General features: G+C 52.9%; 1 long non-coding RNA gene and 1 pseudogene across 1 annotated transcript; one reads left to right on the forward strand and one right to left on the reverse strand.

Annotated features, from left to right (window-relative positions):
- Window positions 1–15,914, reverse strand: part of LOC105708091 (breakpoint cluster region protein-like) — a 197,487-nt pseudogene extending 181,573 nt beyond the window's left edge.
- LOC135269088 (uncharacterized) lies at window positions 1,050–9,278 on the forward strand. The gene is made up of 2 exons (XR_010337421.1): window positions 1,050–1,341; window positions 8,268–9,278. It is a non-coding gene; the product is annotated as an uncharacterized LOC135269088 (long non-coding RNA).
- Window positions 15,915–16,955: the final 1,041 nt, after the last annotated feature.

Consider the following 16,955-nt stretch of genomic DNA (forward strand, 5'->3'; position numbering starts at 1 on the left):
AATCCCAGCTATGTGGGAGGCTGAGGCAGGAGAATTGCTTGAATCCAGGAGGCAGAGGCTGCAGTGAGCCGAGATCATGCCACTGCACTCCAGCCTGGGTGATAGAGACTCCGCCTCCAAAAAAAACAAAGTCAAGGTCACCGAAGACAAGCAAAGTCTAAGGAACATGTGCATATTGAAGGAGACTAAAGAGAGGTGACAACCAAGTTCGTAACATGATCTTAAACCGGGACCCGAATCAGAGAATGAAAACAGCTGTGAAGAATGCGACTGTTAATTTGGAGGAAATGTATATGAACTACATATTAAATCATAGTAGCTCATCAGTGTGAAATTTCCTGAATTTAACAAATTGTACTGTGGGTTACAGAAGAGAATGTCCTTGTTCACAGTAAATACACAATGAAGTTATTCAGAGGGGAAAAAAATCCTGTGCTTGTGTGTATGTGTGCATGTGTGTTTGTGTGTGCACAAAAAGACATAAAGCAAATGTGGCAAAAAGTTACAATCAGTGTATCTGGGTGAAGGCTATACTTTGTCCCGTTCTTATAGTTCTCCTGTAAGTCCGAAATAATTAGAAAAATAAAAATTCTGAGTTGATAAAACTGCAGCCAGAAACAAAACCCGGAGTGGGGAAGTCAGCCCGTGGAGCCCCACAGGAGGAGGTGGCAGAAGCCGCATCTGGGTCTGGCTTTCTGAACCACTGGACTTGGATGATGAGTTCCTGGGCTTGGAGGCAGCACCAGAGTTGGGCAGGGCACTGTGAGCTCCTTTGGTCCTAAGACTTGTCCAACCAGGAAGCCTGACGGAGCAGTGCTGGGCCAACCCTACTGAGCTGGTCTGCAGGGACAAGGGCAGGCACCCGGCTTATCTGTTCTTGCAGAGGCCCCAACACCCAGTCCAGGTTGGGCACACGTGAGTACTCAGCTTGTGGTTACGGCGAACAGCTTCCCACTGCAGCCCCAGCCTCTCCCCCGAGTCTTCCAGCTGCATCATCTGACTCATGAAGGCTACCTAGTTCAAGGCCTTCAGGGAAGCCAGCAGAAACTTTCCAAAGTTAAATTCCAGTGTTCATCAGATATTAACATGTTTTAAAAGTCTCTGAACAATTTTGAGTATTATTTAGGAAGAGCTCTGGATGTTTTTCTTCCCCCAACACCACGATTCTTCCTTTCTCAGGAGGGCGGCAGGCCAAGTTATGTCCACTACTTTTAAAACTGCTGCCACACACAGGGAGAAATGGGGGGCTTCAAAGATGGAGGGCGCAGCATACATCAAAATACAGCCTTCTGCTCTCTGGCCGTAGGGGAAAGAGCCCCAAGAAGCAAGAATTGGAACAAAGTAAGTGCCTTGTGTGTTTCTCAAGTCTTAGCTCTGGCCTGGAGTCTCGGGGCGGGGGTGGGGGGGGGGGGTCTGCAGCACAGGGTAGCAGAGGGAGGGGTCTGCCTACAGGAAAGCCACACCTCAGAGCAGAAAACTCAGTCCCCAGCACCAGCCAAAGAGAAGCCTGAGGCTAGAGCTGAGTGTCTGGGTAGTCCAGGAGTGCTGGGGACGGGGCTTTTAAGGAATCACATGCTCTTCACACTTAGAGGGGGTCTGGCCTCAGCCCACACCTGCCCCTAGAGGACTTGTTTCCCTGTGGAGGAAATCTGCTTCAGGTAAAGCGTGTGCACACAGGGTGTGGTGGTGTGCGTACCTGTGGTCCCAGCTACACTGAAGGCTGAGGCTGGAGGATGGCTTCAGCCAGTTCTGGGCTGTAGTACACTACACACTAAGTTTGGCATCAATATGGTGACCTCCCAGGAGTTGGGAACCACCAGTTTGCCTAAGAAGTGAAACAGCCAAGACTGGAAACAAAGGAGGTCAAAACTCCTGTGCTGATTAGCAGTGGAATCGTGCCTGTGAATAACCACTGCACTCCAGCCTGGACAACATAGTGAGTCCCTGTCTCTTTTTATAAGTACCTACATAAGGCTGGGCACAGTGGCTCACATCCCAGCAGTTTGGGAGGCTGAGGCGGGCAGATCACGAGGTCAGGAGTTCGAGACCAGCCTGGCCAAAAAGATGAAACCCCATCTCTACTAAAAATACAAAAATTAATTGGGCGTGTTGGTACTCGCCTGTAATCCTAGCTACTCAGGAGGCTGAGGCAGGAGAACTGCTAGTGAGCCGAGATTGCACCACTACACTCCAGCCTGGGCGACAGAGGGAGATTCCGTCTCAAAAAAAACAAACAAACAAAACCTATATAAATAAATTTTTTCAAAAAGGCTGTGCGAGGTGGCTCACACCTGTAATCCCAGCACTTTGGAAGGCTGAGGTGGGTGGATCACTTGAGGCTGGGAGTTCGAGACCAGCCTGGCCAACACAGTAAAAATACAAAAAATTAGCTGGGCGTGGTGGTACACGCCTGTAGCCAGCACTGGCTCTGGGTCACTCACCAGCTTCTGGAAGAGATGCCCACCTGCCGCTGGTGGCTCCACTGCTGCACGCCGGGGAAGAGCCCATCATAGAACTTGTGGATCTCGTAGAGCTCAGGCACTTTGAAGAAGATGGTCTCGATCTGCTGACTCGTCAGCACCGGCTAAGAGGTGGTGGCAGCAGCTTTCACAGGCTTCATGGGCTAGAAGGTGAGATGGGCTGCCATCTGTCAGGTGCACGGCATGACAGTAGACAGTCACGGTTACTTGACATATGCACTTTTATTTTTAAATCACATAACAAATACAATTTTAAAACCAGCTTTGTTTGGCAACTCAGTCTTCCACTGGTATCCACACCAGGGACAGCGAGCTGCACCCAGGCTCTGACAGCTGACCTGGGACTTATGGGCAAAGAGGTTCCCCAACTCTGTCACCCTGCCCCGCCCCACCCTGCTCAGCTTCCTACACCCTCCTCACCAGCAGCAGTGCCTCCAAGTGGCTCAGGTAGGTCTCCTTGCTGGCCAGGATTCCAGACAGGACCCATTTTCTCATCTCCAAGCCCTTTTCCAAGTCCAGCTCACTCTGCAGGAGAAACAGACAGACGTCAGACTGGAAGGGTGGAAGGGGGATGCTTGCATCAGGGCCTTCTGAGAGAGGAGGGTCAGCTTGTTGACCTCTGGACAAACCCCTACCCCCATGAAGGCTCCACATGGAATTAAAGGGAGGCAGCGGACCCTCAACACATACTCAGCCACACGGTTGCGGCCACAGAGAATCCCAGGGGCAATACCTGGAGCCACCTTTAGTCTTGCCAGACCACGAAACAGAAAGTGTGGTGCGGAGCAGGCTGGGCCAGTCCTCTCTCCACGCCTTCTGCATGCAACCCAGGAGTAGCTGCCTGACACGGTCAAGGAAGGAGAAGGAGAATCTGACCCGAGGGGGCGACGGAGCCCATGGCATGGCTACCTGGCTCCTGCTGCAGCCAAGCTCCCCTCCCCACTGCTCACATGGGGCTCCCTCACCTGGATTCTCTGACTCCTGCTGCCACATGACCCTTTGACTGACGGGACCTACGCAGCACCTCCCTCCCAAACACGGGGACTGTTAACACCTACTCCAGAAGAACCTCGTCCCTTGGGATCAAGGCCTGTGTCTCCTGACCCTGCTTTGTAGACCCTGACATCATTGGCAGGGACCCTCTTACATGTGGGCTATGACAAAGTACCCTTCCCATCAGCGTCCCTGCTGAAAGTTCAGGGATTCTCTACTGTTTTTGTCTCCAAAAAATGGAGCTGGCACACTGTTGGATGTTAATGTAGGCGACAGAGCCCATGGCCCCGGGAGACTGCCTTCTGAGTTATGATAACATCTCCCCGCCCCCCACCCAAATTCATGTTGAAGCCTTAACCCCCAGTACCTTAGAATGTTACTGTATTTGAAGGCAGGGCTTTAAGGAGGTAATTAAGCTAAACCAAAGCCAAAAGGTTCCATATGTGTAGTTCTTTTTTTTGAGACGAGGTCTCCCTCTGTCACTCAGACTGGAGTGCTGTGGCACAGTCACAGCTTACTGCAGCCTCCAGAGCCCAGGCTGAAGCAATCCTCGCACCTAATCCTCCCAAGTAGCTGGCACCACAGGCACCCCCTGACCATGCTCTACTAACTTAAAAAAAATCTTTCTGAGGGGAGGCATGGTGGCTCACACCTGTAATCCCAGCACTTTGGGAGGCCGAGGAGGGCAGATCACCTGAGGTCAGGAGTTCGAGACCACCAGCTTGGCCAACATGGTAAAACCCCATCTCTACCAAAAATACAAAAATTAGCCAGGAGTGGTGGCGGGTAACTGTAATGGTAAAACCCCATCTCTACCAAAAATACAAAAATTAGCCAGGAGTGGTGGCGGGTAACTGTAATCCCAGCTACTGGGGAGGCAGAGGCAGGAGAACCGCTGAACCCAGGAGGTGGAGGTTGCAGCGAGCTGAGATCACGCCATTGCGCTCCAGCCTGAGAAATAAGAGCAAAACTGCAACTCAAAAAAAAAAAAGCCACATTGCCCAGGCTGGTCTTGAACTCCTCAGCTCAAACAATCCTTCCACCATGGCCTCCCTGAGTGCTGAGATTATAGGCATGAGCCATAGCATCCCACCAGGACTTGTAAAAGAAGAAGAGATCAGGACACAGACTCAAATGGAGGGAACATTATGTGAAGACACATAGAGAAGACAAGCCCGGGAGAGGGGCCTGAGAAGAAACCAACCCTGCCAACCTCTTGACCTTGGACTTCAGGCCTCCAGAGCTACAAGAAAATAAACTCCCCTGTCTGTGATGTTCACTTACAGCAGCCCTAGCAAAGGCATGACATCAAAGATGACGCCAAAGGCCATGGAACCTGCCGCGTGACTTCCTGGCCACTCCCACCTGCTCCCTGGCTATCGGCAATGTTGGAGGCTGGCCATGCCCATGGCAGCAACCTCAGTGCTCCACCGGGCTGAGGCTGTGCTCCCTCTGCCTGCCTGTGCCCACCGGCTCTGCCAGCAGTCAGAGAGAAGTGCCAGTGAGTGAGTGTGTGTGTGTGTGTGCGCGCGCGCGTGCATGTGCGGGGGGGTGGGGTCTGTGTCTGTGACAGCCCCACCTACCTCTCCACTGGTTGCTGGGCTCACGGGTGTGGAACTGGGGTGGTGGTCCCTGATCACTCAGTTTTCCACTTTCGGAGAAAATCACTGGCTGCGGGCAGGCTCCTCTTCAGCCCCACTGACATTCTGGAGGGGCTCTGTCAGGGACTGGAGGGCGTCCTGTGCCTTGCAAAATTCAGTGCAGCATCCCTGGCCTCCACCTACCATATGTGAGTAACACCCTCTCCCCTAAGCTGTGGTAGCCAAAAATGTCTCCAGATGGTGCCACGTATGCCCTGGGAGCAGAATCACCCCCAGTGAAAACTGATGGGTTTCAAGAAGGATCTGACTGAGGCCAGCTCAGGCCTCATGGTATCTGTAGAATTTGGATGTGGAATCAGGGTCCCAGCACAGCGCCTGCCTACACCCAACCCTGCTGTCCTATTTCCCTGGCCCGCTAGGAGGGAGCCAAGTCATGGTATAGACAGCAGGTTCAACAGGAAAGGCCTAGGGCCTGGGCTGCCCCATGGTCTCAGGCAAAAGTCCTCCTGCCCTGAGCCTCCACTGGCTGGGGAGGGAGCTCTACCCTGTGCCCCACTTGAGTCCCTGGGGCTTAGACCACAAAGCCTCAACTGCCTGCTGGGACCATCTAAAAAGCCTTCCTGGGCCTCCATTTTGTCCTGGGAATCTCCTAAGTGTGTGCATACCTGTGAGAATGTGTGCATGAACTGTGAGCCTGCCCAGGTGCCTGTGTATATGTGTGCATATATATGCATTTATACACATGAGCCTATGTGTGGAGGGGACAGCCATCAAGATCTGGGCTGAGAGCAGCTGCAGGAAAAGGACAAGCATGTCCCAGGCACACTTGTCCCCCCAGGGCAGGGTAGGCAATGACTCTATGGGCGGGAGCTTCCAGGCCATGGCTGTGCCTGAGCTAAGAACTTCCTTGCCTAACACGGTGCCCAGAACACCTAGGTGCTCAATTAAAATTCATTTACTAAATCAATGAGTGGATCTCAAAGACCTGGCTGGGTCCTAGTTTTGGCAGCGTTTTTATGAGGGCTCCTTCAGGGTTTCCACATGAGAGTGTGCCAGTTGAGCCTGCCTCGGTGCCCTGAAATGCCACCAAAGTGCAGCAAGTCTGCTGCCCACGGTGCATGTACACATAGGGTGGGGTGGCCCATGACACCCCCCCGCCCATCATGAATGGTGGAGTCGGCGAAAGCAGCCCCCGGCTGCCTGTACAGGTGTCTCCCACCGTGTGCACATGCTGCTCCCTGCCCCGCAAGAGGGGAAGAGGTGAAGGGAATGGCAGGCCCCTGGGGCAGCGCCACCCACCCACCCAGCCTGCCAGTCCTGCTCATGTTCTGAGGACAATCTTGCTACTGTGAGTACCAGGGGGCCTGCAGGGCCCAGGGAAGCTGCCAGGGCAGCAGGGCCCATGACGACCCCACCCAGTGTGAGATGCTGGTGCCTGCGTGGGTGGGACCACGGTGTCTCCTTCTGTCCACATGGTTTGGAGAGCCAGGAGGAAAAACAGCGCAGGCAGGAAGGCACACGGTCCAGCTCTCCCATCCTGTTCTGAAGGACGGGGCTGCTCAGGGAACATCTGGCCCAGGCCATGGACTGGGTGGGGTGGAGACAAGACACAGGATGAGGGCACTTCTCCTCAGACTAAGAATCTTCTAGAGTCTTCTAGAGTCTAGTGCTGGTGGCATCAGACAGGAATGGCTCAGAAACCAGCCAAGTCCATGGAGAGAAAATGAGAGAGCAAACGGCAGGGCCAGGCCTGGGGCTATTTATAACTCAGGGCTGTGCACGTGCCAGTTATGGGAAAGGACGTGAATGCAGGGAGGGCCGTGCAGTCAGGCAAGGAGGCTGGGGCGGGGAGGAAGCCAGAGGTAAAGGGAAGTTGGAAAAAGAAGTCAGTGACATGGAAGGAAGGCCCTCCTACCACGACCCTCTCCGGGCGGGTGCAAACACAAAACCTGAGGCTAAATAAAAGCCAACAAAGAACCCACAAAACCAACTGGGCTTGTGACAACCAAGCAGGAAAAGCCAACACGGAACAAGGTGAACAAAACCGTTGTCAGCTGGCTGCCAGGCTCACACAAGGGCGGGAGCTGGAACTGAGTTTCAGGACAGGGCAGAGAGCAAGGAGGCCCCTTCTAATCCTCCTCCCGGTCCCCCTAATCTGAGGGAGCCCAGTGATGATCAGGGTGCAGAATCCTGACTGAGAGGGACAGGCTGCTCCGGGCTGGGAGTGTGCAGCCAGCACAGCTGCTGGAGAAAGGACACTCTTCTGCTCTGGGTAAGGGCAGGTTTTCATGCAACAGGCTGGACATTGCCCTGCAGCCCAGCCCAGCGAGCACCCCAAAAACCTGGTCCTCACGGCACAGAGAGGGCGAGGGGATGACGTCTGTGCAGGATCCTGGGGCTGAAGGTTGTCGCAATAGGCCAGCCTATGTGAATCCTTCCCACAGCACCTTGGGCAAGGGGTGCCTGGCCTCTGTCCAACCTCTGCCTACACCATGAATGAGTATTCACACAGAAGACCCGTGCCACAGGAGTCCACTGAGACCCTGAACTGCCAAAGAGTTGCCTGAGGGTTTCCTGATGGCCGCACGGCCCAGAAGACTCAATATCAGCATCTGGGACCAAATGCGGGGTGGGTGGGGATGTGCAGGAGGAGAGAGATGAGCAGGCTGATGCCCATGCCCCACCAGCTGGTTAGGATCAGGGTGCCTCTGGCCTCAAGATCACCATGCTCTCAACCAGGTGCGGTGGCTCACGCCTGTAATCCCAACACTTTGGGAGGCTGAGGTGGGTGGATCACCTGAGGTTGGGAGTTTGAGACCAGCCTGACCAGCAGAGAGAAACCCCATCTCTACCTAGCCAGGTATGGTGGTGCATGCCTGTAATCCCAGCTACTCAGTAGGCTGAGGCAGGAGAATCACTTGAATCCAGGAGGCAGAGGTTGCAGTGAGCCGAAATCACGCCATTGCACTCCAACCTGGGCAACGAGAGCAAAACTCTGTCTCAAAAAAAAAAAAAGAGAAAAAAAAAGAAAAAAGAAAAAAAGAGCACCATTCTCCCTGGGGGAAGTGGGGTGTCCTAGGAAGCAACAGCCATGTCTTCAAACTAAAGATCAAAAATGAAAGATGACATGTGCATGGCTTGTTGCATGGCTGGCAGGGAAACCAGGAAGTCAAGGCTATGCTTGTCTCCACAGCAGTGAAGGGCACCCGTCCTGGGGTCCCAACCACTGGGAGGAGCACCCGAAGGTTTCTGGAAAGGAGCTACACACAGTTCTCCTCCAATCCAATTCCTTCCTCTTCAGACCGGCTCTGGGCCAGGGGGTGTGCTTGGGACTGGAAACTCTGACCTGGCAGGCACAGACAAGCAACCTCCTGCAGGACGTACACTGTGAAAAATGCCTACAACTGCTGTTAAGTGCAGAAGCAGGGAGCAGGAGCCAGGGGACCAGGATGCATCGTGGCTTCACAGAAGAGGAGCCCCGCACGGAAAGGTGAGGATTATACTCCAAGTCAGAGCCGAGTGTGAGTGAGAGGCCCCACCACTAGACAGGAACCAGGGGCACCAAGTGGGCAGATCAGCTTCCTTTCAGGGCCAGGAGGTGCACCAAGGACTGGCTGGGTGAAGACAGCCCTCAAGGATGATGGAAAGAAATAGCCTTTCTCAAGTTCAGCACTTAGTCTACCTGAACTTGGTCCTTCTCTGTACCAAACCATGCTCACGAAGCAGCAAGAGAGGGGATGCACCAAGAAAGACAAGACAGCTGAGGGAGGGAAAGTGTGTCCACTGAAGAATCAGGAAGGCTTCAAACCCTGGAGCTGTGCGGCCCAAGCAAGTTACTTCACCTCTTTGAACCTCGGCCTCCTGGTCGGTAAAAAGCTGACACTTGACGTGGGGTAGGAAGAGTTGCCTAAGTCAGCAGCCTGTGTGTGCTGCATGGAGCAGGTACATGTTACCCACTGGCTTCCTCTCCCATCCTCTCGGTGCAGAACGAGAAGGCTGCCCAGCACCAAGGCCTTCAGAAATCACAAAAGCATATACATAAGCTGCAGTCCCGGGCCTGCAGCTAATGCATCAGCCCCAGAGAAAAGCAGCTCAGTGAGAAGATACACTTCTGGAGCATCCTTACAGAAATGGGGTAAAGCCCACTCCTCTCTTGCTCTTTTTATTTTATTATTATTTTTTCTTTTCATTCTTTTTATTAATATTATTATTTTTTAAAGATGGGGTCTTGTTTTGTTGCCCAGACTGGAGTGCAGTGAGAAGATCACAGCTCACTGCAGTCTCAAACTCCTGGACTCAAGCAACCTTCCCACCTCAGCTTCCTGAGTAGCTTGGATTACAGGTGTGAGCCACTGTGCCAGGCTATGCTGTTATCGGGGTGGAAACCATCTAGAAATAAGCTAAGCAGAACGGGAAAGGTATCTGTCATCAGGGACCAAAAAGACAAAAAGAAGCAACTGCCCTGGGCAGCGATTTTCTCAGCCCAAGAGGTCAAGTGGCCGGACACGCAGCAACGGCAAGGGGTGTGCATCTGGGCCCAGAGCACGGCTGAAGCAGCCCCCGAGCTGTGGGACCAGCGAGAGGAGTCAGGCCTCCATGCAGGGCCGAGCTGGCCCAGCACCACCCAGCCTGCGGCCACCCCAGGCTATGTTCTCATGGTGGGTGGGGGCAGGTCCACTGCTTTCTCAGTGGGCACGGCAGAGCATCTCCTGAATGTGCCACTATTCTCTAGCCACGCAACCTTGGGGAATCCACCACAGGACTTCAGTTCCACATTTGTAAAGTGAAAGTGACAGCAAGGCCAAGAATTATTAACGAGGGTCAAGTGAAAACTCACAGGAAAGGCTCTGGTCACATGGATGGAGCCATCCTCAGCACACACTTTGGTAAAAGGGAGCAAGAGAACTTCATGAAGCAAAGGGACCCGAGCCCGGACACCACCCAGCTCAGCAGCATTGCCGGGGCCACCATACAGGTCTTGCTTGTTTCATGCAGGTGGTCTCTGGTGCTGACGTTCTCAGCCTCAAGACCACGTGCTGCCTCCTCCTCCACCAAAGCATCCCCCGATCTCCCGGCTCAACACGCCTGGCAAGCTGTCTGTGTACCACATGTAGAGATGAGGAAGGAGTTTTTCAAGACCCATTCGGCTTCTAAACCATTGGCTGCTCCACCACCTACCTGCTAGGTACCCCTGAGCACGGGGCTGCGCTTCAGGGAGCCACACCTGGCCCACCTGCCACACATGCGCCGTGGGGACTCACCGCTTTAGTGGACTCCAGGGCTCCCGAGACCAGCGCATCTCGGCTGTCCCTGCCCTTGCTGCTAAGGTGGGGCGATGAGGAGGGTGAGCCATCGATGTAGGGCAGCCCGTCTTGGTGCCGGCGCTGCTCCTCTGCCCGGTCTGCAGCGCAGCCATACCCAGGTGGTGTTCCGAACGAGCCATCTGCGTGTGCAAAGAAGCATCCTGTGTTAGAGACAGAGAAGGGAGCATCCATACCCAACCTGTCCCAGCACGTACCCAGCTGACACTATCTCTGTCCCCAACAAGCATCTCACAAGGACCTCGGGTATGCTGATGTCACCTTCACGACGGACTGATCAAAGATCACAAGGGTGGGGGGGATGAACGTGGGCTCACTCCTCAGACAATACAAGGGACTTTCTGAGACATGTCTGCCCCTTGGTGGGGGTTGTGACATAAGAACTATGTATTTGATCTTTGCATACCCCACTCCCTACTTTCCTGGCACACAGTTCCTAAAAACCTTGGAATCTCCAAAGTAATAAATGTCTTTATGTATGCTAATGAATGACAGGTGGCTGGGGCTCCTGGACGGCCTCAGGAAGGGGGCTGGTTGCCAGAAGAACCAACCACATGATTAGAGAGTTGGCACCCCCAACTCTCTGGGGAAGACCCACAGCTGAAGGTTGATCACCAGTGGCCGGTGATATAGTTAATCATGCCTACACAATGAAGGCTGTCCAAAAGGACAGGGTTGGGAGAGCTTCTGGGGTTGAAAACATGGCAGTGCCAGGGGAGGGCAGGAAGCTCTGCGCCCCTTCCCACAGACCTTGCTCTATGTACCTCTTCTGTCTGGCTGTTCCCGAGTTGTGTCTTTTTATTAAAAAACGGTCATATAGTAAGTTATTTTCGAGTTCTGTAAGCCATTCCAGCAAAGGATCAAACGCAAAAAGGGGGCTGCTAGAATCTCCAATTTACTCCAGACAACCTAGACTTGCTACTGACACGCGAAGTTAGGGGCAGTCTTCCAGAGCTGAGCCCTTAACTGTGGGATCCGACGCTAACTCCAGGTAGACAGGGTCAGAACTGAGTTGAAATTGTAGGACACCCACCTGGTGTCTGCAGAGAACTGCTTGGTGTCGGAAAAAGTCCCCGCATTTGGTCACATAAGTGTTCTGTGTTGAGCTTGTGTACAGAGAAAACAGTTTGTTCTCTCCCATACAGGCGGGTTGGGTTGCTACAGAAAGGGGGACCCCTGGCCTGGCACAGTGGCTCATGCCTGTAATCCCAGCACTTTGGGAGGCCGAGGCGGGTGGATCACTTGAGGTCAGGAGTTCAAGACCAGCCTGACCAACATGGTGAAACCCCATCTCTACTAAAAATACAAAAAATTAGCCGGGCGTGGTGGCAGGTGCTTGTAGTAATCCCAGCTACTTGGGAGACTGAGGCAGGAGAATCGCTTGAACCCGGGAGGTGGAGTTGCAATGAACCGAGATTGCTCCACTGCACTCCACCCTAGGTGACAGAGCACGACTCTTTCTCAAAAAAAAAAAAAAAAAAAAGTAAAGAAAAGAAAGAAAGAAAGACAGAAAAAGAAAAAAGAAAAGGGGACCCAAAATGCTACCGTCTTGCTGCCAGGAACAGTCTTTGGGCATCTGCCTGTGGGGTCTGACAGGGTGAGGAGCACATGCTGGCTGGGGTGCAACTCCTGGCCACCATGAGCGGCGAGTCCTATCATGCTCTTCCCATCCCAACCAGGAAACTGGGGCTACAGGCTCTCCTACCCCCCACTCCAGCCCACCTTCTGGCTGAGGCATAGCCCACCTCCCAGATGGTCTGTCAAAATCCCAGACCACCCTTACCCCAATGTGAGTACCCCTAGGAGGACAGAATGGCTTATCCTACAAGAGGCTCCCGGCCTGTTGGAACTAACTAGTTACACAGAGTAACTGGACAATCACTCCCTTCCTCCCAGGCTGAATGACAAAGCCCAATACACATTTCCAAGGCCTTAGCCATCTGGAGCTCCCTGATGGCCTGTTCTAAGTCTGAATTTTCTAAGCCAGTGGACTCCTCACGACCAATGTCAACCCGCAAGGACGTTGCCCGATCCGTGACACGTGAGGGTCCCTTCTCCACTCCTTCCAAGGGGGGCCTTTGAGGCCCATGGGACTTCTGAGACCTCACCCTGATGGGGTGATGTCACTCTCAACATGAGTCACCTGTAAGCAGCCCTGCCCAAAGGTTACCAGCAGAGGTGACCTTGGTGTTCATTCACGAGTTTACAACTGACAACAAACACACCCAGGCCAGGTGGGCACAGGGCGGCACTCAGGCATTCAGAGCGGCTGACCCAGCAATCCTGAACTGGGGACTGTTGTTGGTCCTTCCCACTTGGGTGGTGGGGGCGGGGTTGGGGAGAGCCATGTGTCTGGAGTGATCTGCCACTGGCTGTGGGTGCAGGCGGCCGAAGGCCCGGCTCCCCTGTGTGCCTCTGCCTCTCCCTCTCCCAGGTTCTCCACTTCCTGTCCCACAGGACTCAGCGCCCTCTAACAGGTGTCCCCAGCCCTAGCTCCACATTGGCAACACCTTGGGGGGCTCTGAAAACAATTTCACCGGGATCCACACTGACCTGCCGAGTCCGAAGCTGTAGGGGCTTCCTGGGGGAATCTAGCTGGCAGTCAGGGCTGAGACCTGCTGAGCGACCCCAACCCAGTGTCCGGCACTATACCAGCTGCTGACCTGCAGCACTGTCCCAGGTGACTGCACACAGCTACTGGCTGCAAAGGCAAGGCCAGGTTCTGCCTCTGTGCATGTCCAAAGGAGAATTCCAGGAAGAGGGTAGTTTTGGGTTGAGCATAGCAGTCAAAGCAGGAAGACTCCAAGAGCCTGGAGCACCCACCGAGTCCTTCAACAAGCTGTATGGAGGAGTATGGTCTCCTTAATCCACGGGACATCGAGTGGGCTCCAGGTATCAAGATCACTATGTTGATTGTCAATGCTCAGTTTCTTTGGCCTTTGGGTGGGGGAAGTGAGCTGTGGTGTAATCCCTCAGAAGCAAGGCTCTGACCCTCCCCATTGCCACCTCTCTGTATTAGTCCAGGTCACTGAAGCCATCCACGCCTTGCCTTTCTTGACTTCATTAATTAATTTAACAGAGACATTGATTCACTATGGTGCCTAGGCTGGTCTCCAACTCCTGGGCTCAAGCAATCCCCCTGCCTCAGCTTCCTTCTTTTAAAATCAGGCATGTGAACTAGACAATCGATAAAGACCCTCTAGCTCTAAAATGCTACTGTCACTATTAGATGAAGGTCCTGCCATCCCCCTGGCCTCCTTCAACAACTTCCTCACCCTAGTCCCCCACTCTATGGCCCCTCCAGACTTGGCTTTTTTTTTTTTTTTTACGTTGGTTCTCATGAAATCTGACAGACTTGGCTTTTACATTAGCTCAGAATTGTCAGCATCTACTAAATGTTCTAGCAGGGGTGTCCAAGTGTCCAAGGGAGACAATACACTCATTAGTTCTCAATTTGTTTTACATTGGGCCAGTAAAGCCCCTTCCTGATTCCCCTTTTCTGCTTATCACTAGAGAAAGAAACTAAAACCACTGCTTCAGACTGAGAAAGCCTCAAACAAAACAAACAAAAACAAAATAAGGCGGGTTAGACAAGCTTTTAACCCAGGGTTTTGCTGTTTATCTAAAGATGATCTTAGGACATCAACACATTCCTCTTCACCTAGTGCAGCACCTTTTATCTGAGCTCTTTCCACGCCCGTGACTACACTGACTCCCATGCAAGGTCAAGTCAACCCAGCAAGAACTTCAGGGTCAGACTCGGGGACCCAGGGCTCGCTCCAGACGAACTGTACGACTCCACATCTGCGAAGCCACAGGCTGGCTTAGCAACGTCCACGCCAAAACCTGGTGCAAGAATCAAGTGCCCAGTGAGGGTTTACCTGCCCACGTCCAGTGAGACCAGGTCTCACGGCCAGACTCTGCTGGGGAATTAGGACGCTCCAGACAGCTAAAACCCCAGTCATTTCCCCATCTGCAGAGATCTCAAATCAACGTCTGGGTGGCTGCTGCTTTTAAATCTGGATTCCAGATGGCCTGCTCATCCCTGCCGCATTTCATATGAGGGCTTCAGTCCCTGTTTCAGCCAACCCAGAGCCCTACAATCCAGACTTGCTGCCCCTCATTCTGCTGACTCTTCCAGTCTGCTCCAAGGCAAATGATGGGGTGGGAGGACAGTCCCTCAATTTCCTCATCCCCCCATTCTAACCACCACATAGGAACCTGCTTTTTCACAAAGCAGTTCTTCACACCTGAGATCCCCGAAGTACACAAAGCACCACCACCCACCTGTTATTTTATTTTCAGACATGGTCTCGCTGTCACCCAGGCTGAAGTGCAGTGCTGTGATCATATCTTCTCATTGCAGCCTCAAAACTCCTGGGCTCAAGGGATCTTTCCAAGTAGCTGGGACTACAGGCACATGCCTCTATGTCCAGCTAATTTTTAAAACTTTCTGCAGAGACTGGGCCTTGCTATGTTGCCCAAGTTGGTCTCAAACTCCGGAGCACCACCAGGTCCAGCTAATAAAAAAAATCTTTTTTGAGACAAAGTCTTGTTATATTCCCCAGGCTGATCTTAAACTCTGGCCTCAAGCAATCCTCCTGTCTCAGCCTCCCAAAGTGCTAGGATTATAGGCTTGAGCCACCATGCCCAGCCAAGGCCCTTTCCTCTTGAGGATAAAGTACATTATTTGGCATTTTATAAGCCACCATCTCCCAAGAGCCAGAACCCATTGGGAGGCCTGGCTCCCTGGCCCCATACCAGGAATACCCAGTGGAAAAACCTCTCTGGGCCTCCTCACCCTTGGCAGGACTGAGGAATTGGTGGTCTCATCAGCCCCATCCTTCCTGCAAAGCTCTATCCAAAGCAGAACCCAAACACTAGAAGGTAGAAGGTGGGGGCTTGGAATCTGGCTGCTGCTCACCTGAACCAGGAACCAGACTAGGAGTGCGGTTGGGGAGAGGAAGGCCAGTGCTGGCCCAGAGCACTGCAAACAGCCCAGGGTTGGTGTGGAAGAGGAGGGCCTAGTGAAATCTGAAACCCTCTCCTCTCCAGGCAGTTTGCTTAGCAACCCACCCCGGAACTCCGCAAATCTACTCTTTCATGAAAGACAAAAGAGCAGCCAAAAAATAAAAATAATATAGCGAGAAGAATAATGCCTGGGTAGGTCCCAGTCAGCCCAGGCCCAAGTAGGTGCTGAGGTCATATCTGCTCGACTACATTGGTTCAAAAAAAAAACTTTCAAAAAAATAAACAGAATTACCATATGATCCAGCAATTCTACTCCTAGTTATATACCCAAAAGAACTGATTTTTTTTTTTTGGAGACGGAGTCTCGCTCTGTTGCCAGGCCTCCCCGATTCAAGCAATTCTCCTGCCTCAGCCTCTAAGTAGCTGGGACCACAGGTGTGCACCACCACAACCAGCTAATTTTTGTATTTTCAGTAGAGATGGGGTTTCACCACGTTGGCCAGAATAACCTCAATCTTTTGAAATCGTGATCCACCCACCTCGGCCTCCCAAAGTGCTGGGATTACAAGCATGAGCCACCGTGCCTGGCTTTTTTTTTTTTTTTTTAGATGGAGTCTCACTCTGTCGCCGGGACACTGCTGGTGTGCAGTGCCAGGATCTCCCTCACTGCAACCTCCGCCTCCCGGGTTCAAGTGATTCTCCTGACTCGGCCTCCCGAGTAGCTGTGATAACAAGCGTGCGCCACCATCCCCAGCTAACTTTCGTATTTTAAGTATAGACAGGGATTTACCATGTTGCCCAGGGTGGTCTTGAACTCCTGACCTCAAGTGATCTACCAGCCTTAGCCTCCCAAAGTGCTGGGATTACAGGCACGAGCCACTGTGCCCGGCCTCCAAAAGAATTGAAAGCAGGGAAGAGATATTTGCAAACTCATGTTCATCACAACACGTGAAGGAAGTGGTAGAAAGAACCCAATGTCCATTGACAGACGAATGGATAAGCACAATGTAACGTATATATGCAATGGAGTATCATTCAGCCTTCGAACGGAAGGACATTTTGACACATGCAATCTCATGGATAAACCTTGACATTCTGCTTAGTGGAATAAGCCAGACACAGAAGGACAAATATCGTTATGATTCCACTCATATGAGGTACCTAGAGCAGTCCGATTCATAGAGGCAGAAGGCAGAACGGTGGGCTCCCAGGAAACGCATACAGAACTGAGCTCGGAACACCAGCCACGTGATGCCTGGGTGCAGCCAAGCAGGGGAGGCTCTCCCAGACCAGACATGCCCAGAGAGGCCCCAGATCCTCCTTCAGTGGCATGGCTGCCACCAGAGGTTGGGATTCCAGGAGCCCAGCCCCTGCCCCACCCTTTGCCAATGTACCCAAGAGTGAGACTGGAGCAAGTCCTCAGCGGATCAGAGGTCATGCTCTGGACCCTCCCTACCCAGAACACTGGGAGCAGCTATAAAGGGGCCTCCGATCAACATGTACGGGAGTCAGGAGAACAAAGGGGCCCTGCGAGGAATTGGGTGGAGGAGGCAGGAACTCCACAGCGATCATCAGCAGAGTGGTCTCCA

The sequence above is a fragment of the Aotus nancymaae genome, unplaced genomic scaffold (genome assembly GCF_030222135.1).
Source record: "Aotus nancymaae isolate 86718 unplaced genomic scaffold, 86718_ANA_hifiasm-v0.15.2.pri h1tg000049l, whole genome shotgun sequence".
Classification (NCBI taxonomy): Eukaryota; Metazoa; Chordata; class Mammalia; order Primates; family Aotidae; genus Aotus; species Aotus nancymaae.